General features: G+C 38.2%; 1 protein-coding gene across 1 annotated transcript in view; it reads right to left on the reverse strand.

Moving 5' to 3' along the window:
- LOC122797672 (leukocyte elastase inhibitor A-like) overlaps nt 1–27,874 on the reverse strand; it is a 353,252-nt gene that overhangs the window by 265,333 nt on the left and 60,045 nt on the right. The window lies entirely within an intron of this gene.

A 27,874-nucleotide genomic window follows, 5' to 3' on the forward strand; every position in this document is an offset into this window, starting at 1 on the left:
TTCTGCTTAGATTGTCTGTCAGTGTGTTTTCCAATCCTGGCAAGTACTGTGCTTGAAGTTCGATTTGTCTTTCCAGGGCCAAGTCCCAAAGAGTCATGGCTAGTCTGCACAAGGGGTATGAGTGTGTTCCTCCTTGTTTGTTTATGTACCACATTACTGTGGTATTGTCTGTTCTTATCAGTAATTGTCCTGGATGCAGGAAGTCCTTGAAAGCTGTAATTGCATTTATTACTGCTAGCATTTCTTTTTGATTGATGTGAAGGTGCTTTTCCTTTTGGGACCATCTGGCCTGAATGCACCTGCCCTTCATGTGCGCCCCCCAGGCGTAATCTGAGACCATAGATTTTTTAGGTACCATTGAAGTTTCCTCATATGCAGCTTTGCACATGGGATTAGAAGAATGCAAGATGCCATGAATCCCAGAGCCTGCAGGATTTTCCTTGCAGTAAGCATGGTACTTTTTGCTAGTATTTTGAAGTACTGAGATAGTTGCCCCTGTTCTTCTGGCGTAAGATAGGCCATCTGGGTGTTTGTGTCCAAGTTGGCACCCAGGAAGGTTATTTTCTGAGATGGTGTTAGCCTTGATTTCTCTTTGTTGATTGTATATCCCAGAGAAAGCAGCAACCATGTCACATATGCCAGATGTTCCAGAAGTATGTGTTTGCTGTCCGCTTGGATCAGGCAGTCGTCCAGATAAGGGTAAATTTGTATCCCTTGAAGTCTGCAGTAGGCAATCACTGATGCCAGGCACTTTGTGAATACTCTGGGCGCAGTAGATAAGCCAAAGGGCAATGCAGAGAATTGATAGTGGATTGAACCTGCAAGAAATCTGCAGCTTTGTCTGATTGGGACATGCAGGTATGCCTCCTTGAGGTCCAATGTTACCAGCCAAAACTCCTTGCCCAGCATGGGAAGAAGCCGCTGTAATGTGAGCATCTTGAATTTTGGTACGAGTAGAAATGTGTTTAGGATGGATAAGTCCAAAATGGGTCTCCAGTCGGTTCCTTTCCTTGGTACCAGAAAAAGTCTTGAATAAAAACCTTGACCTTGTTGGTGCGTAGGTACCTCTTGAATAGCTCTCATGCTCATGAGCTTTGAAATTTGCAGTTGTGCCTCTGCCCTTTGATTTTGTGGCAGGTTTGGCATGCCTCTCATTTTTGGAAGAGTGTTAAATTGAAATTTGTAGCCTCTGTTTATAATGCCCAGTATCCATTTGTCTGTTGTGACAATATGCCAATTGCTTGCAAATAATGCTAGTTTCCCTCCCAAAGGTGCTGCCAGCTGAGACATGCTTGGCATGGAAATGAGGGAGTCATTGGGTTTGCTTCCTGTATTGTTGTGCACTGTCTTCACCACCTCTTGGTGCTGGAGTTTGCCATTGTCTGCCTCTATATGATCCTTGTGATTGCCCTCTGCCTCTTGTGCGTCTGTATCTACCTCTTTGGGGCTTGTCAGTGGCTGGAAAGGACCAGTTTTTGAAGGCCAATTTCTGCTAAAACGTGGTGGTTGGACCTGTAAGAAAGCTTTGACCGTTTGCATAGATTTGGCTTTTTCTTCCATTTTCCGTAGTATCTCCTCAGCATTAGTACCAAATAGTACATCCTTTTGTAAAGGAGCATCTAGAAGTTTAGCTTTCACATGATCAGGCAAATTTTGTTCCCTAAGCCAGGCATGTCTGCAAATGACTGATCCTGTAGCAGCCGCTCTACCGGAGGCCTCTAGGGCATCATAACCACATTGTAAGGTGTGTTTACCCACTTGCTCTGCACTATGCATCATATCCTGTAACTCCTTTAAATCTGGTTGTTCAGATTGAGACATTTTGTTCCTTAATTGTGATAACAGGAACTGTTGATATTTAATCATATGAAACTGACAGTTTAAGGCCCTCATGGCTAGGGTGGCTGAGGTATATACCTTTTTACCCCACCTTTCTAAAGATCTGGATTCCCTTTCTGCAGGAAGCGGATTCTTGGCAGAGGAGGCCTTCAATCCCTTGGGGCCTTGTGAAATGGTTTCAGGGTCAGCACTATGGCTTTTGAAGAGAAATTGGTGAGAGCTGAGTACTCTGTAATACCTATCAGGTTTGACTAGTGCAGGAGGCAGAGAATCAGGGTTAAGACAAGCCTCCGAATAGACATCATCCAGTATGTCCAAAACAGGGGGTATAGCCAGAGGTCTGTGTTGAGGTAACCAAAGAAATTCCCTAAGTCTTTTCTTGGAATCTGAAAAGTCTTGGCCTTCCCAATGGAAGTGTTCCCTCAAGGTGTGCAAGGTTTCCCCAAAGGAAAAATCCTCAGGAGATACAGAAGGAATAGACTGTTCTGCATCCGAATCCTCAAAGGGAGAGTAAGAGTGTTCCTCTGCATCAGAATGTTCTGATAAAATGGATCCCTGATCAGAAGAGGGAGAATCTTCCTCCACTCTGGGTCTCTTGTCAGGAGGGGGTTGAGAACCTCTGATAAGAGTAATTAAATCCTCAGCCATTTTAAGCATCTGTTTTTTAGGCATGGGTCCTGTAGATGGGCCCTGTGCAACAGGCCTCGTGGGATGCCTGGCTGCTTTGGATTTAGTGAAGGCCTTAATTGAAAAAGAAGATGAGGGCCTAAATACACCATGGGTGGAGGTGGACCTGTCCACATTAGCAGGCTCGACATTAGCAGGGGCTTTGGTTGTAGTCTGGGAAAGGGCCGAGGACCCAGCGGTCTCGGGTACAGAGGACACCGCCAAAGGAGTGTCGTCGGTAGTCAGGGACTGCAAAGGCATCTCGCTGAGAACCGGACCACGTGTAGCCTGTTTTGGCGTGGTGTCGGTGGGGACCGCGGGCCTCGCGTGTCGGTCCTTTTCCTTGCGGTTTTTGGACAAAACGGTAGTCGGAGTGTCCGACGACATTTTATAATCAAAAGCTTTACCAAAGTAGTGTTGGGCGAACTCCGCCTGACACTTAATAGTGCGTTTATTGAAGGTAGCGCAAAAGCGACAGCCCGAGACGTCGTGGTCTGGGCCCAAACAAGGTATGCAGAGGGAATGGAAATCCTTATGCGGTATTTGCTTCCCACAAGAAATACAATTATTAACTTTTTCTGACATCAGTCTGAGGCAAGAAAAGTTTCCCCAACGGGGTACTTAGCTTTAATGAAGACTTCGGATTCCAATTTTTTCGTAATTCAGGAGCTGGCCGACCGGCACTTGCGAACTGCTTCTGCTTCGGGCACCGCGCGGCAAAAAAGACTGAAGAACATGGCGTCGGCTGTGTCTTATATACTCTGGCCTCACTGACGTCAGAAGAGTAAGCGACGACAACCGACGCCGGACCAAGACTTTGGAATTCGGCCGACCGAGGGACCGCCTGACGGCAGAAAACCCATCTGTGATTACTGCAGCTGTATGCACGATGAACATCCTGTGTACATGTACATAAATATCTCCATTAGTAAATATAGAGATACCTGTATCTCAGGAGGGAGGATCATTTTGGTATCCATAAAAGGCAGGCAGCTTCATGATTTTGAGGATCTACTTTAATGATAACTACAACATACTGTTAGAGATCATGAATATAAGGCTGAAATTAATTCTGTCTTAAATATGCTGAAAGATAAAGCATAGAATAAAAAGTTTGCTTGCATATACATATATATATATATATATATATATATATATATATATATATAGAGAGAGAGAGAGAGTTTAGCAATGTAAAATGTGCATTCATACTGTATGTATAACAGACAGGCTTCTCTTCACAGCATCAAAAAGAAAAAGACTAACAAAGCAATATTGGAAAGCAAGGATTACATGATTTTCTCATGTTTGCAGAACAAATATCTATTAACAGACATCCTTTTTTTTTATAAATTCAGCAATACATGATGTTTTTTTCAATGAACAGCTTGTACAGATGTTTCCTTTCAGATTTCTGTTAATGGCATCCTCACATCAGCAAAAGTGCTTACAAGTAAATCACAAAAGGACAATAGAAAAGTCTAAAAACAGACATTATGTGACTTCCCACAGAAAGCCAAAAAAGATACCAAGAGGAAATAACAATCTATGTGCGTGACTAGCACTCTATACAACAATTGTAGTAATTCAGTTATGTGAGAAAGGGACAGAAAGAGGTATTTTGTAGAAGTCATCATTCATATCTGTAATGAAGAAAAACTTTGTAAATATATGCTACAAACTAACAGAAACAGTACGTCTCATTTGTTATAAAATAAGTTATTTGTAACTGTGCTTATAGCTGCAAAAATATATTTCTTTATCAGTGCCCAATTTGAAAGGCTTGGTGCTTTAAACAGACTACAGATGGAGTCATGCAAAGCTCTGTGTCTCTGATTCAGCAGTAAACTGACTGTGTGTCTTAAGAAGACTTTGGATCCAGCACAGCATAGGAGCAGAGCACGCAAATTAAGATAAATTTTTCAATGGTGACCCTAACTAACGTTCCTAACCTGTATCCAAAAACAGGGGGAGTGAATGGGTAATGCCTTGTATAAGGTCACTCCTGCAAAAGCACAGTAACTAACGTTTACATGAAGTACTTCAGATTTCTACAGTTTTCTACAGTTTGTAGCAATACAGTTTATTAGATGTCTAAATCCAGTGAGACTGCATTGCAGGAAGGTGAGCAGTTCCATAAATTCTCCAGAAAAGATACAATACAAAGTTGTAAGACTGAAACTGCCAGTTTTGTTGTACCAACTTCACAAGTGACTACAGAGACTTTTCAACCATCTACAGTAAAGCAGCTTGGCCATCTGCCTCTCTGTTGACTGGTAAGAAATTTTTTCTGTGTTACATACAGTATGGATGCCATAGAGGTAATAATAATAATAATAATAATAATAATAATAATAATAATAATAATAATAACAGAATGGCATGTTGTATATACAACATATTAGCAAATGCAAAACCTTATTAGGGCAAGTTAATAGTAAGGCATTATGCAAATGGATTGCAAGTTAACAGTAAGGCATTATGCAAATGGATTACAATATTTGAATGGTATCTGAAACAAAATCATGTGTGGTATAAAAAATGTTTATTGTGTGTACAATGTCATAAAAATACAGTGCATGCCACTATTCAACGGTTAGACTATACAGACAAAAATTTTAATGGTAAAGAACCAAGAAAAGTTAATATGCTGACATTATAGTCAGATGTTAGACAGTTATGTTCTGTCACCAGATGTAAAAGGTTTATTTCAGAGTTGCAACAACAGTCAAATCAGTTACTGATAGAACCTCTAGTAGATTTTGTTACAAAAGAATGTAATAAACTTCTAAAAGACAGACACAATGAGTTCAGGAAGCTTAGACAAGTTATACATACATATTTTCAAAAGTGCATAGGAGTTTCAAATTCAGCAGAACAGCTTACTAAAGAATGTCAGAAAGACCATGCAACATTACAGGAAACTCTTCAACAGCAGTTGCAGGATAAAGGAAATAAATTAGCTGAATGGATAGAGACTGTGGACTTCCTGCATACACAGCTAATCTGTGCAAAATAAATATATTTTATAATATGTTTGTGTTTTGAAAATGGTTAAGTATACATGCTAAGATATGATGTCTGGACAAATCATTCTTAAATGTTTAAAACGTCCATTCAGTTAAAGCAAGACATTTATCAGTGCTACAGTAGAGTAGAGCATATGACTGCCATTCTTAGCATAGTCAAATGGTAAACAAAACTGTTCTAGTGTATAAAAATTAAATAAAAATAGTTAATAAGAATAAAGATTTAAAGTCACAAGGCTGACATGCTTGTATAAAGATATAAAGATACAAGACAGACATGCATGTATTTTCTTTACTTCTAAAATACATCTGTTACAATACACAAGAATAACAGGCAGACAACAGCAAATATAAGTAATGTAAATATAAACATGTGTTAGTTAAACTAATATCTATTTGTTTTTTTACAATTTTTTATAATTGTATAGTAACACTACACCAAACAGTTAAAGTTCTGAATTTTAAAAAGAAATAAAATCACAGATGGTATTAGTCAAACAGTCTTTGTAAAATTAATGGCAGGGCAGTTAAATAAATAAATAAATAAATAAATACTGAAATCCATGTAAGCTAATTATAAAATAATGTCTATTTACGTCGTATAAATGCATAGTTATGCAAATCACAATCAAATTAAAGGAAACATGTCAAAAGAATTAACTATAGTTTATAGAGTATAAAATGTGAGCTCAGACCTTCCTAGACTAGATGAATAGTTACAGGAAATGTTGGAAAGATAAGATAAACAACAAGATTGATTGCCAGACAAGTAGCTTGAGTTTTTCTAAAGCATCATTGTTATTAAAACATAATTGTTCAAATGTTTACATGCAACACTATTTGGTAATTGTAATAAAATGTCACAATTGTGCATAGATGTCACTGATACTCTGTTTGCAAGTAAATGTTAAAAGAAAAAAAAAGCTCAGTTGCATCAAGTACTGCCAGCAAATGGGCTATAGTAAATATACAGTTCAAATCAATTGTGCAGGAGGGTGTAACTACCTACTAGTGGTAATAAACAGCAAAACCTTTATAAAAATGATCAAATCAGACAGGGGTCTATAGTTTGATAGCCTAGTGGAGCAAATGTGTGGCCAAAGTATTGGGCTGGTGTACATTCTATAGCAAATAAACAATACTGCAGTATACTACAGGGGGAAGGGCACTCTCAGTTTTACACTGACTGTATAAGCTACAGGAAAAAATATCTAATTTCTTCTTGACAATACTCTTTTAGGGGGGAGGGAAAAACAGGTATTAGTGCATTAGAAATACTGGTAAACTGGATTAAACCTGACAGGATAAGATATTTTAAACTGTAAAGCTATACAAGAGATGGTTTAAAAAACGAGAGATATCTTAAAATTGCTTTATTACAGCTATACAGGAGAGAGTAAAGATATGTAAAAAATTGAACAAGACTGGTCACTATTCACAATTTTAATATGTTTTTGGCAAAACAATGTTGGTATAAAAAAGCATGAATGTTTTTAAAATAACAGAACATATGCCTTTGATGCCAATTCCACTAGATATTTCTAAAGGGACATAAACATTTCCAAGATTTTGCTTAATATTAATGTTATTAAATTTGTAAGATTAGACTAAATGTACTTTACAGTCTTTGTATGTACAAATGCAGAATAATTCAGTACAAATGAAATTAACGTCTAGTAATGAATATGTGTAAAAAACCATGTTTTAAAAAAAATGGGTCCAGGGTACCTACTAGATTGAAATGCATAAATAGCAAACAGTCTGTGTAAATACATACTATACAGGATACATTGTAAATAAGTTCAAAAGTAATTTGTCAAGTTGTAATATCACTGGTTTTACCCCAGTTAGAGGAAAATTATATTAAAATATTGTACTCATACAGCTAATGGACTAATATGTACATAGCATTCTCTAGTGTATAAATCATGTTTTTTTTTTAATCCTCAAGTATTAAATATACTGAAATAATTGAATTCAAATATTTATTATCTAAGCCCAGTTCAGTACTTCACCAAGATGTTAATGAGCAGTTCAGAGACATGACCACAATGTTATGGTTAAAATGACATTGAAACTGTATATTTTCAGCAGTGTATAAATGCATGCAGTAGCACATGGTTCTTGTCTCTGTTAATTCAACAGTTGCAAAGAGTTCATGGAACAGTTCTAAGTCATAAATTAAATTCTGTAATTGCAAAAGAATAAATTAATCAAGTTAAATTAAAGCAGACACAGCTCATTATTGATGAAATATTTTCACAAAATGGTCTGCAAAAGAAAAAGTTGTTAAATACATTCAGTTTTGGTAGCAATACATGTTTTCATTGTATTAACTATGTAAAATTGCATTTTGACTTGTATCAAAAAAAGACTAAAGGTTTTGTTTTTTAATGTGTTTTCTATATAATGTGATCAAAAATACATATCAGTATACATTTTTGAGTATGTTTAAAAAAGAGGGAATTGTTAGATATTATGAATATAAGACTGAAATTAATTATGTTGTAAATATGCTGAAAGATAAAGCATAGAATAAAACGTTTGCTTGAATATATGTATAACGTTTAACAATGTAAAATGTGCATTCATACTGTATGTAAAACCGACAGGCTTCTCTTCACAGCATCAAAAAGAAAAAGCCTAACAAAGCAATATTTGAAAGCAAGGATTACATGATTTTCTCATGTTTGCAGAACAAATATCTATTAACAGACATTATTTTTTATAAATTCAGCAATACATGATTTTTTTTTTTAATAGGAACAGCTTGTACAGATGTTTCCTTTCAGATTTCTGTTAATGGCATCCTCACATCAGCAAAAGTGCTTACAAGTATATCACAAAAGGACAATAGAAAAGTATAAAAACAGACATTATGTGACTTCCCACAGAAGGCCAAAAAAGTTACCAAGAGGAAATAACCATCTATGTGCATGACTAGCACTCTATATAACAAATGTAGTAATTCAGTTATGTGAGAAAGGGACAGAGAGAGGTATTTTGTAGAAGTCATCATTCATATCTATAATGAAGAAAAACTTTGTAAATATATGCTACAAACTAACAGAAACAGTACATGTCATTTGTTATAAAATAAGTTATTTGTAACTGTGCTTATAGCTGCAAAATATATTTCTTTATCAGTGTGCAATTTGAAAGGTTTGGTGCTTTAAACAGACTACAGATGGAGTCATGCAAAGCTCTGTGCCTCTGATTCAGCAGTAAACTGAATGTGTGTCTTAAGAAGACTTTGGATCCAACACAGCATAGGAGCAGAGCACGCAGATTAAGTTAAATTTTTCATATAGAGTTTAGCAATGTAAAATGGGCATTCATACTATATGTATAACAAATGGGCTTCTATTCACAGCATCAAAAAAAGCCTAACAAAGCAATATTGGAAAGCAAGTATTACATGATTTTCTCATGTTTGCAGAACAAATATCTATTAACGGACATCCTTTTTTATAAACTCAGCAATACGTGATGTTTTTTCAGTAGGAACAGAACAGACGTTTCCTTTCATACTTCTGTTATTCTGATTGCGTGCATTTGTGCATCTTCACATCAGCAGAACTACTGACAGGACAATAGAAAAGTCTAAAAACAGACATTATGTGACTTCCCACAGAAGGCCAAAAAAGATACCAAGAGGAAATAACAAAATCCATGTGCGTGACTAGCACTCTATATAACAACCGTAAGTAATTCAGTTATGTGAGAGAGGGACAGAGAGAGGTATTTTGTAGAAGTCATCATTCATATCTGTAATGAAGGAAAACTTTGTAAAGATATGCTACAAACTAACAGAAAGAGTACGTGTCATTTGTTATAAAACAAGTTATCTGTAACTGTGCTTACAGCTGCAAAATATATTTCTTTATCAGTGTGCAATTTGAAAGACTTGGTGCTTTAAACAGACTACAGATGGAGTCATGCAAAGCTCTGTGTCTCTGATTCAGCAGTAAACAGCCAGCAAGACTGTGTGTCATAAGAAGACTTTGGATCCAGCACAGCACAGAGAGCAGAGCACATTAAAATTAAAATTTTCACATACAAATTCAGGATCATTTTTACCCACGATGCTTGCCACTGTAGTCCTTACTCTGGATTAGACTAGCAAACTGTGTATCCAAGTCAACCGAGAGTGGCTGTTACTATGCAAACAATAATGCCCAACAGGGTTGATGCTTCTGGGGACATAAAGAGACCTGGGCAGTCAGTTATCTATGGAAGGTCCAGTGCTTCCCAATAATGCCCACCATGAAGGGCATTACTGCACTTAGAAAATGGGATGTTAATTTGCTTTTTAGTTGCTATCAGTATATTATTTTTTTATATTTTTGATGCAATATAGTTTAGCTACCTATAGTTTCATAGTTGCTATAAGCTATGTAATTGTTGCTGGAGGATGTAGTTTACATCCAAAAATATAAGTATGTAATGTTAACACAGACACCACACAGATACAGTGAGTTTCATATAGATATATATATATATATAATATATATATATATATATATATATATATATATATATATATATATATATATACATATTACACACACACGTACACACAAACACACTATTAGATGCAAAGGCAAACAAACACGCTTTTCTGACACATACATGCATTGCTTTTGTTTATTTACTTTCTGCTCTCACTAAAAGTGGCTTTTTTAAGTGCAGCAGATAGTGAGGGGGGAAAGAAAAAAGGCAACTCCTTGTAACTGCTTACTGCAGTTAATTAAAACAAAAATAACAAAAGTATTTTTTTGTTTTTTTACTGATACTTGCTAGATAAATGGGTCCTGTTTAGTAAGCAAAAACATGGAAGCAATTTACTTCCAGTCCTTGCTTAACGGCAGTTTAATATGCTACCATGAAGTCACTGACTTGATAGAGGGCACACCTTTTATATTGCTGGAGAACTTCTGCTATTAGAGTATTGCCATTGCAATCTGCCTATTTTCTAAAGGAACAGTATTATACAGTACATATGAAGTAAAATCCAGCCTAACTTTGTGCCAACAGTTCAATGTGCAGTGCACTACAAACAGGCAAGCACAAGACATAACTTCAAATGCATCATAAAGTGAAGAGTGCAAAAGAAACATGATTGCAATGTCATAGCCCTAAAAGGGTTAACCAGTTAACCTATGATTTGTCAAAGAGGCAATGCAGCATCCTAATCATCTGAAAAGTGATCTGTGCTGTTAATCCAACTTATGTGAAGTAACTAAATGACCATATTATCTGATGTGCTCATACTCCATCTTTCTGTGTACATTCATAATGATGTAAATTTTTCTCTCTGTTAATCTTAATCTCTCTTTTTTCTTTATCCTGAGAACAAAATAAACTGGACAGCTGGGTTCAAAGACACAACAGTAATAACTTCTGTCATATACCATGCAGTAACACTTTCTTTTCAAAGAACCCTTGCCATTAAATCTCTTTAGGTTATCAGATGCACAGATGCCTTAAATTCATAAATTCGTACTGAATTCAAAGCTAAATACTTCTTGCTGAACTCACAGCCAATAAAACAAGCTTTAACAGGAAAGAATAAGCTTCTTTAGGTAGGAAATGCTTAACCTGCAGATGCTAGAAATTGAAAAGTGGACAGTATGTTACATAAACTTTCCCGTCAAGATGTTCAGATTCAGACACAGAGGTAAGAGGCATAGCTAGGGTTGGGCAAAGGAGGTAGCTATCCCAGGACATAGCAATAGCGGGATGCAATCAGTAGATCCCAAGTGGTCATCACCTATATTCAGAAATGAATGTCAGTATAGTATTTGTGATCAAAATTGAAGCTCTGTAGCACATTATCTTCAATGCATTATAAGCATTCCAAAATTAATGCCAGTGTTGCATTTATGGTCAGACTTGAAGTGCTGTAGTGCTCCATGAGAGGCAAAACTGTAGCAGCTGCAAGCAGTTTGTCATAGTTTAAAAGTAGGGGAGAGCTTTTTTTTTTTGTTTTGCTCCTCAACTTAAAGTTGAGGGGGAGCAGGTACAAGAACAACTAGAATAACTATGTGAAGAAAAGTAAAAAAAAAATCAATATTTTCTGGCCAGAACTTTAAAAAAAGAAACAGATAAACAGAAATAGGCTCCAGGCCCTTTGGCACCCCGCTAAAAGTCAGACCGTATGGTCAATTGGATGGCACAGTGGTGCAGCGGTTGTGTTGTCACCTCACAGCAAGACATTCTCCGGTTCGATTCTCGGCTTGGGGAGGGCCTTCTCTGTAGAGTCTGCATGTCCTCCCTGTGTTTGTGTGGGTTTCCTCCCACATTACAGAGACATACATCTGGAGCATTTTTCCCCATGCCTCTGCTGAAAACTGGCTTCATGCCAAGTTGGACTTTCCTGGTCAACAAATGTTAAATAAATAATAAAAGAAATAAAATTGACACAACAGATCTTTAGTTTCCAAGTACAAATCATAAAACGCTTTGGGAAAGCCCCATAACTGCTTAAAAGCAGTATTAGGCATACTACTGTGCTGTTTGCAAGTTAAAATTCACAGAGGAATTAACAGCAAGTATTTTAAAACATAAAAGTTAATGCATATTTTATTTTTTTAAATAAATCAGAAAAAAGTATATAATAAAAACAAGAAGGGAAGTTCCCAAAGGGAACAACTGAGAGAGTGTGAGAGAGAGAGAGAGAGAGAGAGAGATAGATCTTCAACTGTCACTAAAGCCTGAACAGATGGTTTTCTGAGACAGGGGTTAGGCTTCCCCGATGGGAAGAAATTAACTAGTCCCCTATTACAGGAAGTTAGAGGAGGGAATTCTGAGCTCTAGAAAGCTGCCAGTGTGTGGTTTGTACAAGCACAGAAACCTTATGCCCATATGCTACTGAGGCAATGTGAATGATGAACATCAGATGCCCAGCACTGTGTTTCATAAATTCTATATCCTGACCTCTCAATATACTTATTCTTCGCTTGTCATTCCAAATGCAGCTCTTTACCAAAAAAAATAAAATAAAAAAAAACACACTATGATTGACAGCATTATCTTATGGCAAAATTGACTGAAAAACTGCAGTCTGATGACATCAGCTGGAGAAGAGTCTAGTACTTTTCTGATGTTTCTCATACTATGCAAATCTTAGCAACTCACTTTACCAGAAAATGCTAGTCAGCCACAACTGAAAACAGACACACACATACTAGCTCTTGGTGAAATGTTACCAAGTTATATTAAATTTACAGCATAAATAAATGCATGGCTGCATGGTTTAGTAAGCTTAAATATACAAAATAAGCACAGGTTTTACCTAATAATAACTGAGAATTTGTTTTAAAATCCACATAACTTTAATGTCTAAAAGATCTAATCATGTAACATAAACTCACAGGTGTATTAACACCCTATGGCTGTTAGCACTGTGTAAATAGTAAAGTTTGTATCCCATCACCTCCAGTAGCGTTTTCATTGAAAGTCTCTGTCACTTAACTTTTGTGCGTGGGATTAGGCTATGGTTCGAATGCTAATGTTTACTGTACTTGAAAACATTCAGAAGGTGTACATGTAGGAAGATATATACATACAGACACACACACACACATGCACACACACACACACACACACACACACACACACACACACACACACACACACACACACACACACACACACACACACACACACACACACACACACACACACACACACACACACACACACATACTCGCACAGCATAAGATACCATTTCATGAACAGCAAGCAAAAAATGAAAGGAACAAAACACGAGGTCCATGGCCAAAATTAAATTAACTCCAAGCTGACATCAGGCATTCACTGTCCCCTTAGCAGCATACCTAACTATTCATTTCTTATTTGCTAATCAAAAATAATAAAATGAATAAAAATGAACTTAAAGCTGAGCACTTTATTTTTGGATGGCACACTTTTACATCTGAAGTACAAACATCTTTGTGGGGGTAACTGCATGACTTTAAACATGAAAAATAGATGAAGCAGAGCATAGAGGAATGCAGTTTAAGAATAAAAAAGTGGGTAGTCCATTTAGAAATTATTTAGAGGGCAGGCATGGTTATCTGCATGCAACACTATCAGTGCTATACTTATGTATTCTTATTTATCAACTAACTTATGCAGCAGTATAAAATATATTTAGTGCTACAAAACATTAGTTCAGTACTTCACTTATGGAGTGCACATTCTGCCATATCTCTAAAAGATCAACCAATAGGACTACAGATGTTTGGGGTGGGGTGGGGGTGCTTCAGCAGAGTGCATGGGACTTCAACATACACCTAGAACACAACTCTCAGCTGTCCAGACTTTCACAGAATGTCCAGATTTTTGCCTCATACTTCTGGTCCATTCCTCATAAAATTTGTTTCTTTGGCAAACCAATGAGGACTGAAGTCAGTAAATAATGACAGACACTTAAATTTCAGTTTTCATATCCTTCATAAAATGCATGGTAGTTCAAAACCTTTCACTCTATAGACTTTCTAAGTTTATAAGAGCAATATTTAAAATGTGTTCCCATTGTTTGGCTTTTATCCCTCTATTACTTTCAGCTTTGCCCAGACTTCTTTTGCCAAGAGGTTGAGAGGTATGATCTAGAAACTGTCCTGAGGTTAGCCAATGGCATCCACATAACATACCAGTGCCAGTGCTAAACTCATAATTTCTTCCTTGACTGATTATTTCAGTCCTGCCAAGGCACAGCACACAGTCCTAAGTTAGGAGTTTAGTCAGTAAACCACATACAGTGAAGCTTCCTAGTGCAGACTGTATCAGTAGTGTTAGAGAGGTATGTGGGAACAACACAACTACAGTGTACAAGTGTATGTCTGTCAGATTCTGAATTGAGACAGACACCAAGATGCGGCTGCTGCAGATTGATGGGCGATTGATTAGTTACTTGCCATTGATTCTAAAAGCAAGTTTAAATGGCAAACCATGTACTGACATGACTTGCCAAAAAATTCACACAGACTGCAGTATTACCTTTTATAACTGTTTCAAAGAGGCTGTAAATTAATAAATTTCTTAAAGCATTTATGTACGAGACAGTGTCCATGACAACAGTAATGGATAATCAGTGCTCATGCAACACATTAGTCTGAATGACAGCAGCAATTAGCATGAATGCAGATGTAGCACAGTGTGAACACCTTACTACTGAGCACTATTCTGTGCAGAGCAACACCTATGGTGAAGCAGCTTGCAGCAACACAAAAAAAATGACCCAATACCCATGTATGTCACTTGATGGAAAACATTTTCCATTTTGCCAAGCAGGATTCAACAGACTATTTTAAAAACAGAAAATAACTGTGTGGTCACTTAATCCTCCAAACTATATCACGTCAGATGAATTTCAGGTGAAAATTAAGAATTTACCCCTTCAGAATAGTCAATAAAATTAGACTCACTGGTACAGAAACCATCTGATTTTGTGCCACTTTCTACAACAGGGGAAACCAGTGTGGTCTTGGTCAACAGAAATTCTTACAAGTAAAAGTGCTTTCTCCCTTTTTGATAACATTTCCAATAAAGACAGATATTGATGGGGTATGCATAAAATGATATGCAGCTCCAATCTGTCTACTTGCACCTCTAACCTGTATCCAAAACTTCTGCAGTGAAATTTTTGTGATGAGAATACATACTGCAAAAATCGAAAGCTCATGATTCTATAGAGATGTAAACAGGATTAACTTACCATCCCTAGTTTTCAGAAATATGGTTAGAAATGTGGGGTCTAACTCATGAATCACATAAATCTCTCTGCTGAAGGAATCTGCTGGAACATTCAGGCAGGATGGAATAAAGACAGTGTGGATAACTAACACTAGAGAAAGGCTTTTTCAAAACTATCGGATATCAGTGCCATCATTGTTACTGCTCACAGAGACGAATAAACCCTGCTTTGTTCAATTTTATTTCTTCACTCATCATTAGTTAGGTAGGCTGATATTTTTAAGTGTAAAAGGAATTTGAAGTACTTGAGGAAAACCCATGCAGACAGGAAAAGAACATACCATCTCCCCAAGCATAGCAACTGGGGATCAGGAATGAACCCTAGACTCTCCCTGGAGTTGTGAGGTAGAGATTTTACCACCAAACCACTGTGTAACAAAATAGTAGATTCAGAGTAGTCTGAAAATAATATAAATCCAATATCCTGTTAATATCCTCAAATTTAAAAAAAATGCTTGTTTAACCAGGAACAGCACTGTATGACTGGATTTTTAGAAGATAAATTGAGTTCCCCAAATGGGTTGAAAGTACCTGAAATTTCTACAAAAAAAAATATGGCACATTTCCATTAAATCTTGGATCTGATCTTCTGAGATAGCATTGAAATTTCTTTATGTGAAACCTGGCATCAGGCACCATCAAACTGCAGAAGGCACAAGTTAAAAAAAAAAAAAAAACTGATAGGCATTCTGGGAAGCAAACAGATAGAATGATAGTCTCCTGGAAGAACTTTAATGAGTTCTAGTTTGTACTAAGGAAAAATGAAAATAAACTTCTAGGAAATGATTCTGGGTGACAATCTTTTTTTTTTTTTACCTAGAATGAAAATCAACCCCAGATTGTTAAACGCCAGGATATTGTTGACATCTGGATGTAAATTCTGAATGGAGTCTGACTTTATAATGCAGCTATCAATATAGAATGAAAGCTCTGTGTTCTGAGACATCTAATGAGATAAAACATAGTTATCTTCACAACACTCAGTGCAATTTCTTTTATCATATCTATAAAGCTTCTCCAAATATCCAGTAATAACCTGATGACCTGAAGCATGTCTCCTACGGAAAGGTCTCTATACTGATCAAGGTTTGCACAAACTCCTTTTGTTCTCAACTGCATCCTAGTTATGTATCCCAGCATGTCATTTGCCTTTACATATTGTTCAGAACAATTTGTAACAGGAACAGTTACCCTCTTGTTATCTTCCTCTGCAATAGCCAAGTCACCTCCTAAAATAGTATGCATTTCCTGTATTTTATTTGGCTCTAGAAAATGACCTTATGTTTTATTACTTTAAACTCAAACTGACACCTTATAGCCAAATCAGCCACCGTACTTAGATATTGTGTAAACTGATAGGTTTCTTCTCACCTGTCAACAAGCAGATGTTACCTTTAATAATTACGTTAAGCACATTACAAATATTCCAGAAGTGTGAGGTCTTATATAGGGCTTAACACAACCGTACTAACCCTTCTATCTAAAAACATCTTTCAAACGTATTTTCCATTCCTTTTGTAATCGTCTTACAGATTAAAAATCACTCTAGATCTCTCATCCATTCTAGATATTTTCCCACATATCCACATAATATCCCCATGCAGTATATTAGAGTAAGCTCTAATAAGGTGAACGTACAAAAGATAAAAATACTTATTGTATCATACGTCTGGATTAACAATTTCCTATAACCAGTTCTACATTTGCAAAGTCCCAACAATATTAGGTATGAATGAATTAGTCCCATTTCAAAAACCCATGCTGACCATGGTAGTGAAGCCTTTTGGTCATCTAGATGCAATGGTGTACTGCTATATTAGTTACACAACAGAGCAAAGGAAAGGCGATTGCTACTGTACCAAAATCATTTACAGATCAGGAGGATTCCTAACGGCCTAATGGAATTTTCAGTCTGACAACAATTTGTTTTATGTAAATTGTACTGACTGACTACCTCACAAAACTTAGTTGTTCCATCAAACTTGGAATACTACAAGTAATCTCATTTGCATCCGCAACTGTGCTTCTCTTTAAACTGCATTTGGAAAAATAGTTATAAAAGATCAATAATGTAAGGTAGCTTGATGTGGGGGAGGGGTTCTGCTGGCTTCAAAGCATGGTGGGCCTGCAGGGAACAAATAAGTAGGTGGGTCTAATTCAAATAGGGCAGAGCTACATAGTGACATAACAAGGCTGACTTTCTGCATAGTTATACTGATATGAGCAAGTGGCAATGTACCAGTGCTCATAAATGGCCATCTTGCTTCCAGCCATAATAGACAAAGGCATAGTACCCATTGCCTGAAATGCTGAAACTACACTGAAAATACACATCACTGACTAACCAAATGCAAATACGGCATATGTCATATTCTCAATAATGCAAGAGAGCAGCAACCTGTGCCTCTACTATAACTCCCAGTAAAGACAGTCACGGAGACAGAGGAAATGTTTTGATCAACCAAATGCAAGAAATACAGCCCATTGTAATATACTTTGGTTTACCTCCATGAGCATGCAATAGTAGAAACTTGTAGAATAAACTGCAATGCACCATAGTAATACAGGCTGCAAATAATAGCAGCAATCCCACCCCCAATAACAACTGTTGTCCTGTCTCTCTCACACACACACACACACACACACACACACACACACACACACACACACACACACACACACACACACACACTCTGTCAGATTCTTTGTTTTCACATACTTGTATGGACTTTTAAGTTTTTTTTAAAGCTGATTGTAAGACCCATCTTGCTCATCTAGGGTACATAAAGAATTAACATATCCTTTACATTACTTCCAAAACTTAAATGTATATGTCCTTCTCTGTCGCTTTAACAAATGTTTGCAAATATTTGCACACCAACCAAACAAACTACTAGAGAAAATACATTATACGGGTTGGGCAAGCTCCATCAGTGTGCCCAATGATGCATTACTTAGAAAATGTTACATAATAAGAGGGAGTGCCCATGTGGAAGTGCAAATTTCTTACTGCACTGTTACAGCTACAATAATTCTAACACTACTTTGCAATGAACTCAGCTTAGATTTACTTTAATTTGCGAAACCCATTGGTTTCCTGTATAAAACATTTTCCACAAATTGTGAGAGATCTGCAGACTGCACAAAACAATTCAGGAAAACAATTTCCTCCCTTTCTGTTAAAATGTGTAAACTTAAATGTCATACTTTCAGTTACTCAGATGCAGTTTACAAACTGCAGTCTCATATGCAATCATGCAGCACCTCCACCAGTGAGTAAAGACATACTCAAAGCTTTTACCTGTTATGTTTTATGAAGTCACCAGAGCTTTGCACATTTATAGCAACAGTGAAGTTGGAGACTGTTCCAATGCCTAGTATACAAGTCAGCTAGTCTCTTTCTGGTTGCTTCTCCTCATAGCTCAGCTTCATAGAACATAATTATAACCTCTAAATTTACAGAAGGAACAGGTAAAAGTAGGGACAAGAACCAAAAAAGGAAATGAAAGGATTCTTGCATTTGTTGGGCTGTTTTACAAGGCAGGCTAGAAGCCATCAATAAGAAAGTACTTTTAAACTCTGTTGACAACATCACACATTTACATGTGTGTAATTCTCTCTGAGTAATACAAGCTGCAAGACTATCATTTTATTTTTTCAATAAATTAAATAAACTTAAAGCAAAACTGTTTTGCCAGAAAAATTGGGGTGTGTGTGTGCTGCAGAACAGCACCACAACAGCAGAACTCCTGACTTTACCCCTCCAGACTGTTAAAATTGTCTGTGTCATCTCTGTAGGCCCAAATGCAACAGGAACTCCCTCAGCAGTCTCCTCAGCCCTAGTTGTTGAGCTTTCCTTGAACTGGGACTACATGAAGCACAGTCTGACCACAAACCTTTGCTTTTACTCTGGGGATCACCCCACATGAGCTAGCTGGGTGATGTTATGCTTTAAATGTGCAAGGAAGAGAAAAAAAAGGAAACTCACTGTTGACACCCAAGGAGGTACTCCCACTGTGTACCTCTTAATCAGTGTGAATGAACCCCAGTCAAAGGAGACCTCACAACTTCAGAAGAATGCAATGCTGGATCAAGAGTAAAAAACTGAAGTATGAGGCTTTGACCAATATCTAGCCAACAGCTCCCTTTTATTGGTCTGACAAACTATAATCACCACAGTCCTCCTCACTGTGATAAATACCTAAAGCTTCTTTCTCTGAATTCTTCAGGTGGCTATGCTGAAGCACTGTTACCTACTGCTATGTCCTGAAGTAATGTTTCATGCTGTGCTCCTTTCCAAACAATATAATGCAAGCATGGTTAACAGTTTAAAAAATGTCAAGCTGGGAATTTCAGAAGAGGAAATAGCAGCAGTTCTCCACTAAAGAAGGCTTTTCCTTTTTTTAAACAAACACAAGGCTTGACAAGAAATGCAGAGTTTTGAAAATGTTTACTGCAGGCTACTCTATACCATGACATTGTGCAAATTAGACTAGAAGCACGAAGGGAAGAGATTTATTTTACATAATCAATAAACAGGAAAAAATATACAAACATCTTCAGTCTGCCATGCCAGTGTGTCTAGTTAACAGAATGAAAGATATTTGTGTGTGTGCCTCTGTCTCTGTCTACCCCCCCCTCTCTCTCTATATATATATATATATATATATATATATAGTACATACACACATATACACACACAGACATATATATGTAATATATAAATGCATACATAAAGTATATGTACACATATTGTATATATGGGATCCTCCACATAAATCTTTTGTGGTGTTGACAGTTGTACTGTTGACCCAGTTTTTGTCAGCAGATTGATGGTCTCGATGCAAGATTGCTATAATAGTGAGGATGGGAAATACGTGATCTCAGAATTGTTATAAGTAGCAGGGGGTATGGGAGTGCAAAGGAACTTGCGTTCTTCCAAAAAAATAATGCTTTTTGATTTGCACATGACAAGTTTGTGTCTTGGACAATGCACACTTCATTATCAGTATTTTGAGTTTTAGATTCATAGGTTCATAGGTAGGTACTAGGCAATCGGACCAAGGGCCTACATAAGCCTAGCCGACAAGGTTCCCTGGCTTACGCCACCCAAGAAAGTTATTTTCCTGTGCCACTGTCGAGCAGAGACACAGAAGTGATCCCCGGGGTGTATTTCCTATTTCCCATCCACTCATCAAGATTTTTCTTGAAGAGTGCTAATGAAGAACTTTGCTTGACATAGATGGGTAGCCTGTTCCAGAGTATGGGAAGTCTCTGGGACAGGAATCTATCCCTCCAGCATGTCCTGTTTATTGTGGTGACAAGGTTTAGGTCCCTAGAGCATGTAGCTCAGAGGGATTGGAATTTCTTTAGGTGTAGCATGTCCAACAGCTATGGGTATGACACAGCTCTATATGTTAGGCAGAGATCACCTCGGAGTAGCCGATATGCTACCGAGTAAAGCTGGAGTTTTTTGAGGCGGTCAGTGTAGGGCATTTGTTTGAGGCCAGTAATCCTCTTTGTGAGGTACTTCTGTGGCCTTTCCAGCTGCTGTAGATGTCTTGTGAGGTACATTCCAAAAGGGGCGTTGTACTCTATAATGGGTCTAATGAGTGCCGAGTAGAGGGGAACAATGACCTCTTTTTTCCTGGATGAGAACCCTTTTATGATGAGGTGTGCCACGTAGAAGGACTTCTTGACTACTGTGGCAATGTGACAATCAAAGGAGAGACTACTATCCACCTGGGTCCCAAGGTCTCTTATCACACATTCGGTGTTAAGTAGATTGCTGCCTATGTGGTAGTTCATGGGTACAGAGTTTTTACCAAAGGGGATGACACTGCACTTTTTGGCATTGTGCTTGAGGCCATGGTTCTGACACCAGGCTTCTGTCTCAGCAAGGCCCTTCTGTAGGATGTCCACATCATTTGGGGACTTGACTATGGCTCCTAGTTTGCAGTCATCTGCAAACTTCATTAGCCAAAGGCCTTCTCTGTTAGCCTGTACTTCAGAGAAGTAGATACCAAACAGGAGAGGTGCCAGGACAGAAACCTGTTGTACTCCACTTATCACTGCTTTGAGGTCAGATTTGGAGTCTGAAACTGTTACAGTGTGGGTTCTGTCATTGATCCAGTTGGCAGCCCATCTTGTGACATAGGGATTTATACCTAGTTTAGTGAGTTTAGCTATAATTACAGAATGGGGAATGGTGTTGAAAACCTTGGCGAGGTCAAGATAGGCTGTGTGAACCACCTTACCCTCATCTACGGCTTTGGTGACTGCCTCAAAGAAGTCGATCAGGTTCAGGAGGCATGATCTGCCTTTCACAAACTCGAACTGGGTGGGATCCAGCGTTTGGAGGTTACCAATGGCTTTGTTTATGAGTTCCATGATAATACATTCCATGGCCTTGCAGACCAGGCTTGCCAGGCTAATAGGTCGATAGTTCCTGGGATCAGTGGTGGCTCCCCCTTTGTGGAGTGGGATAACTGTTGCTGTGTGCCATTCAGTGGGCACAAAACCTAATGCGAGGCTATTATTGAACATGGTGCTTAAGTAGGGAGCCAGTTTGTTCTGAAGTTCATGTAAAACGCAGCCTGGGATGTTATCTGGTCCCATGGATGCTGTGTTTTTGGCTTTAGAGAGTGCAGCTTTTACCTGCGTAGTTGTGATTATAGGGACTCTGCATTCTTCCTGTATAGATATGGGGCCTTTAGGGGTGAGGGGGGTAAAGTTAGCACTGAATCTATCTGCCAGGATGTTGGCAATATCAGTTGGTTCTGTAATTTTCGTGCCTTTGTGCTGTAACTCAGAGCAGATGTGGGTGTTGCCATCGAGATTCTTGACATAGCTAAAGAATGCTTTGTGGTTGTCCTTAGAATTAGTGGTGATTTTGTTTTCATAGCTAGCTTTGTAGGATCTTATAAGGGATCTCAGCTTTTTACTGAGGCTGACCAGGGAGCTCCTCCACTCATGTGATTTTATTCTCTTTTGCAACAGTTTCTTCCTTCTGTTGTAGACTTTGTTTATGGCAGGGGACCACCAGATTGGCTTCCTTTTTTTGGAGGATAGCATCTTGTTTCTGTTTGGGATAGCACGATCCATGCACTCATGTAAGTGCTTACAGAGTGCATTTGTGTAGGATTCAGCAGTTGTAAATGTATTGTCCATCTGCATGGGTGTCATGAAGTTCACCACTTCTGTCTTAAAAAGCATGAAGTTGGCTTTGGAGAAATTTTTTACCATGGTTTCCTTAATGGGGGGTGGAGGCAGGATGTGGATATCAAGGGTGATTAGCTTATGGTCAGATTGGACCAATGAGGATTTGACTTCAGGTGTGGAACACCGGTCACTCATGTTGGTAATGACTAGGTCTAGGATATTGTTGCCCCTGGTGGGGGTGTGGATAAGTTGATCCAGGACATTGGAGTTTATGAATTCCAGAAAGCGTTGAGCTAAGGAGTTGGTACATGAGTAGTTTTCCCAATTAATGGTGGATTAGTTGAAGTCACCCATTATTAGGGTGTTTGGTTGAACCCTAATATTTTCCAGTACATCAAGAAAAGAGGAGTGGGAATCCTGGGGCATGGTGGGGGATCTATAGCAAACTACAATTTGGATTGCAGTTTTGCCCAGAGTTAGTTGCACTTGGATAACCTCGGATGGATTATGCTGAGCAACTAGCCTGGAGGTGTGGATATCCGTAATGAATATGGACACACCTCCACCTTTGGTGTTTCGGTCTAGGTTACATGGCCAAAATGTGTGGTATGAATTATAGCCTGGTAGTGCAAGGGTGCTTTCTGGAGCCTTGAACCAGGTCTCAGTCACTGCACAGATATCAATGTTCTCCATTTTAAGGAGTGCCTCGAGTGAGTGCATTTTGAGATTTAGACTTCTAGCATTTTGATGCTTTTTTGCAAATATTCTATATATGCATGTTTAAATCACCAGTTAATAAAAACCCCAAACCTCATACAGCCTGTCAGTCACTGTGACAAACTGAAATGCTGCCAGCCCAGCTATCTGGAATTTTGTAAATAATTATATGTCACTTGAAAATATTAATATGATTTATATAGACATGTGACACTGCCAGCCCAGCTATCTGGAATTTTGTAAATAATCGTATGTCATTTGAGAATATTAATATGATTTATATGACTGTCTTACAAATGTAAGAGAGTTATAGGTTATGTGGATATTAAACTACTGGTGCAGAAGTGTGTGTTAAACTGTATGTCATGCATTGAGCTTCAAGAATGTAACCAAAGTGTACCCTACTGGAAGAGAACGTAAATGTATATAAACTATAGTTGGAACACACACAGTTAACTTGCAAGATCTCAAGAAAATAAGTTGAAAAGTAAAGAGTTTTACAACTGTGTTTCAGTGCAGCAAGCAGATACAATATCTACAACTAGAGGTTTTCCTATTGTCTTGAAACAGAAATAATTACTAGGTTTAAAATGTAAAGTATTTTTATTGCTCTGTGACTTCCTAGCAGCTGTACATCTGAGAGACCAGTATTTTTACACAGAGGTACTAAATTATAAGTACCTGTTTAGCCTAGGAACTGGGGGCAGGTGACGAAGAGTGATGTCATCCAAAGCTGACCCAGCAGTAATGTTTTGATATTAATTTGGGAGCTCTCTCAGAGACTATGCATTTCGTATTTATCTTTGGACCTGGAAACATCCATCTTCAGCAGTTCTGACTTGCTAATAGTAAGAAACTAGGGAAAAGTATATTTTAGATATAGATAGGAATATAGCGAAAATTACTTTAGATGTTTTCTGTGTTTATTTGAGACTGTCCTGCAATGTTGTTTTAGAATATTTCCTGTGATTCTGAACTCTGAAGTGACTGTGTCTGTTATTGAGTATTGTCGTGTTCTTTTATTACTTATTATTAAATATATTGAAACCTTTTAATTTTAGCTGTTTGTTTAGAGATATTTAAGCTCTTAAGAGTACTTGCATATGTATTTGGTGACACTGTATAGGCCACTCCTAAATAGCCTTGGCCTTGGTCACACTTACCATTTGGATAGTGGTAACATTACACAGTAGAATTGGTCACCCTTTAGGAAGGGCCTTAAAGTAGCTGATAAGGGGTTCTGGTGGAAGTGATATCTACCTTATGGTCTGGGCAGTAGGGGGCATAGTTAGTAAGCCTGTGCCAGCCTTTCCCAGGTGTGTGTTTGTGTATAAATCAAATATCAAAGTGTGTGAGTGTGTGTGTGTGTGTGTGTGTGTGTGTGTGTGTGTGTGTGTGTGTGTGTGTGTGTGTGTGTGTGTGTGTGTGTGTGTGTGTGTGTGTGTGTGTGTGTGTGTGCGTGTGTGTATCAGCTACTTGGGCAGGGACATGAAGCACTGGTTGGACACTGAGAGTGCTGGGAGGACTTGGCTTGGAACCCTGGCTAAGGACTCAACTCTATAGGTGAGTCAGTGGGGAGTCTTACTGGGTAACTGGAGAAAGAGGGAGAAACCAGCCCCAGACTGACTGTGATCTCTGTGTGCTCTTAAGGGAAATTGTACTTTACTGTGTGTGTACTTATCATCTTCCCTAATGTGCACATCCCTCACTGGTGCTACTGGTGAGGATTGAGGCTCCTTGACTACTGGGCCAGTGCAGGGGGAATCACAGTCACAATCAACTGTATAGTGGTCAACCACATATTGAAACATCACACACAACATCAAATGCAAGCAAAACAGAACTTAATTTCCAATCACTATAAAAAATAAAAATACAAAACAATTATGTAGGTGGCCCTTGTCCCACACTACCTTCTGTGGGGGCATTGTACCCATACACATTTATACAAAGTCACAAACACCATTAAATGGCAATCACCATGTAAAAGAAACTACATCCCCCACATGTAAGTTGACAGTAGCAGCAGATGGCCAAATGAACAGCTTCACTTCATAAACTGCCTTCTTGACACTACCAGATTTAAATATATATACACATGCCCTATGTTTTACATACAGAAATGGACCTTTTCTCCCCAGGTTTACTATGCATACATACATAAGGCACACAGAAAAAACAAAAATTCATCTCAAAATCAGTGATAACCTAATAAGAAAAGCAACTACACAGAGGGCTAATAAAAAAGAGAGAGAGAGAAATAAAGAGAGAGAGAGGGAAATACAACAAGACGACTATATTCAAAAGTGAGAAAGTTTGCCATAAAGAAAAACTACCTTAAAAATGGCACTGCCAAAATACAAATAAAATACCAGACTTAAACTTGGAACTAGAACTAACACAGCCCCTGCAAGCAATACAAAGAAGGAATTCAAACACTAAATACAAATGTGAAAAAGAATGAAATATAAATCTGCAATCTTATACACGGCATATCAATTGAAAGAGAAAAATGTAAATAAAACAGAAAAAAAACAAACAAAAATATACATGCTACATAATACAGGCAAGCATCCTTCTAAAATACATCAAAGAAATGACACCTACAAATACAAAATTAAACCGAAGGAAAAAAAAACGGACGTATCAAATGTTCAAATCAGCAACCAAGTAAAAAATCACCACTAAAGTAAAAAATGCAAAAGGAAAATAAAACAGTTCCCTATTGAAATGTCAGCACTTGTAAAGTCAAATGCTGGCACTGAAAAAAAGGACCAGAAATGTAGACGACATTCAAACATCGCTCTTCTGCTTTAAACTTTTATTTTTTGCAAGGAGGCAAGCCCTCCTGCACCCCGAATATACCAACACCGAGATAATCATACCTTGAAGGAAAAGGAATATTACAAGAAATGGCCATGTCAAATTTGGAATATGCAAGTCTGTTTTTTCAGCCTTCAGTATCTGAAGCAAGTCCTGACATTTCAAACTGTTACTTAAAAAAAAAAAACACTGTAACTTAAAAAACACAAAGAAAATCATAATAGATAAAGGCTACTAAAGAACAATGACACCACAAGATAAGGAAAAATATAGAGTACTAAAAAAGAAAGAAAAAAAGCTTAAAACACAAATACTACCTGGGCGACTGTCCGATCTAGCTAAACTGCAAATATTTCTGCTTCTTGAACTGTTTTAAACTGTCTAAAGTTGTTTTTGCACCTGCACTTTTAAAGTTTGTCCTGTTTGTTGCATTTACTTGTTGAGGCTACACACTCAAGTGCACTACATATATTTATTGCAATTTCCTGCTGTTTGTTGCAAAAAAGAAAAAAAAAAAAGTTATCCTTGTTTCCCATCTTTCCTGACCTAGAGTAGTCCAAATACAGGCTTTGCTGTATTCTGGACTTCTGGAAAGTTTCTGAGTTGCCATTTCCTTTCTTGGATAGAGGGAGGCTTCTTTGTTCAACAGTGACAGTGGGGAGCTTGGAGCAGCCTATCTGTCCCTGGAGGAGTGTTCCCAGCGCAGGAATCTGGTAGTCTGTTGGCTGTTTTGGGCCAATTTCTAGCTCTTTCAAGTCCGCCTGTATAAAACCCGCTGTAGCGCGGCTTTGCGTGATTTTTTGCATAGCGCGGCATCGAGCAGCGCCGCTTATTTGGGTTTGAGCCTTGGAACTGATCTAGTTCTCATAATAAACACCCTATTCCTACGCTAAAGCCTAGCACTTGCTCACTAAAGCAATTATATAAGTCAGCACTAAAAAATTAAAAGCACTACACCCTCACAAACTCCCCTTGAGTAACTTGTTCCCCATTGGCCCTTTTTTTCAATTATAAAGGAATTCCCAATACTATTCTAGCATGTCCAAAGGTCAGTTGTCAATCTCCTCTCCGGTCCAGCTGGTGAACCTGGGAATCTTGAGGCAATGTTACAACTGCCTAATGTACACAGAAAAATCTCCTCCGCCCAACAAATTCCAACACATGTGAGAGATGCAACCATATAGCCAAACTGGAGGCTAAGCTCTCTCAACTCAGTACTGGCGTAACCAGTCAGGAGGAGAAGGAAACCACACTCACTACAATTCCAGTCTCACATAGACCTACCACGACAGCAAACCAAACACATACACACAAAAACATACTTGGAGGCTCTAAATAAAAATCTGCCTAAGCAGCAGAGACCTCCAAAGCAGACACTCAAGCAACCGCTACCCCAAAACAAAACACGTGCAACACATAGCTCACAAAGCCAGTGTGCCGAACAGTCACAGCCCTTAAGGCTAAACAACACACCTGATACACTTGTAATAGATGACTCTATCATCAGGCACACTGACGTCCTGCTCACCAGGCTGAACAAGGAGAAGGTCACGGTGAGCTGCCTGTTGGGCGCTAGGATCCGCCACATAACACAAGCACTCAGGTCACTCCAAGGCAAGTACAAATATGAGTCAGTCATTGTCCATGCTGGTGTGAATGACCTGAGACGTACCTCCCTGGACTACATGAAAAGAGACATAGAGGAGCTCTCTGAGCATGTAGCCCAGGCCGGTATGACCCTGACCTTGAGTAGCATCTTACCCTCACCAAGAATGATGCCACAGTATGAAGACAAGATTATCAATTTCAACAATTGGCTTAAGTATTGGTGTCATTCAAAGGGGATCCATGCCTGTCAGCCTGGGATGACATGCTCG

This window comes from Protopterus annectens, chromosome 3.part1 (assembly GCF_019279795.1).
Source record: "Protopterus annectens isolate FY-2018-M chromosome 3.part1, PAN1.0, whole genome shotgun sequence".
Classification (NCBI taxonomy): domain Eukaryota; kingdom Metazoa; phylum Chordata; order Ceratodontiformes; family Protopteridae; genus Protopterus; species Protopterus annectens.